The following is a 323-nucleotide window of genomic DNA, read 5'->3' on the forward strand; positions in this document are numbered from 1 at the left end:
CGTGCGTAAGATTGTCTGATTCAGTGCCTGTATAAGTGCCAGTGCTTGTTCCTTTATCTGTACATATGCCCATACATGTGTGCAGTATTTCTCAAAAAAAATATATATATATTAGCAACAAATGATAATTACACCCAATAATGAGCGACCAAAGTGTCTTTCTTGACCAACACAAACTCTCCTTTCCTTAACTGCCTCTCATTTGGTACCCGGAGCAAGAAGGGCGTAAGCGGCACTCGTCTCGCCACGGGCATCCTGACTCATGGCCGGGAAAGTAACAGGCTCATGGCATGTGGCAAGGGAGAGGCGCAGACACGCCCTTT

The sequence above is a fragment of the Penaeus monodon genome, chromosome 33, assembly GCF_015228065.2.
Source record: "Penaeus monodon isolate SGIC_2016 chromosome 33, NSTDA_Pmon_1, whole genome shotgun sequence".
Lineage (NCBI taxonomy): Eukaryota > Metazoa > Arthropoda > Malacostraca > Decapoda > Penaeidae > Penaeus > Penaeus monodon.